This window comes from Anoplophora glabripennis, unplaced genomic scaffold, assembly GCF_000390285.2.
Source record: "Anoplophora glabripennis isolate ALB-LARVAE unplaced genomic scaffold, Agla_2.0 scaffold396, whole genome shotgun sequence".
Taxonomy (NCBI): domain Eukaryota; kingdom Metazoa; phylum Arthropoda; class Insecta; order Coleoptera; family Cerambycidae; genus Anoplophora; species Anoplophora glabripennis.
In genome coordinates this window covers 155,690-155,946 of record NW_019417435.1, presented here as the reverse complement: position 1 = coordinate 155,946, position 257 = coordinate 155,690, and positions in this window count along the sequence as shown.

Here is a 257-nt window from a genome sequence, read left to right as displayed (position 1 = left end):
GTCTCAATGGCCACAAAGCTCAAAAATGGATAGTTTGGCCGGTACAGAGCTTTAAAGCTCCGAATATCCTCCACGGATTTATGTATATGCGCAGTGTGTATAGACTTTTGAAATAGCCTATTTCATTTTTTTTATTATCTAGGTTTATATTTTTGAGGTTGCTGAATTCAGATCTGTTGTTAGATTTTCAAAATTGACAGTTGGCAGCTGTCAAATAGCTGTCAATGTGCTATAATAAAGCCAAAAACTTGTTTTTT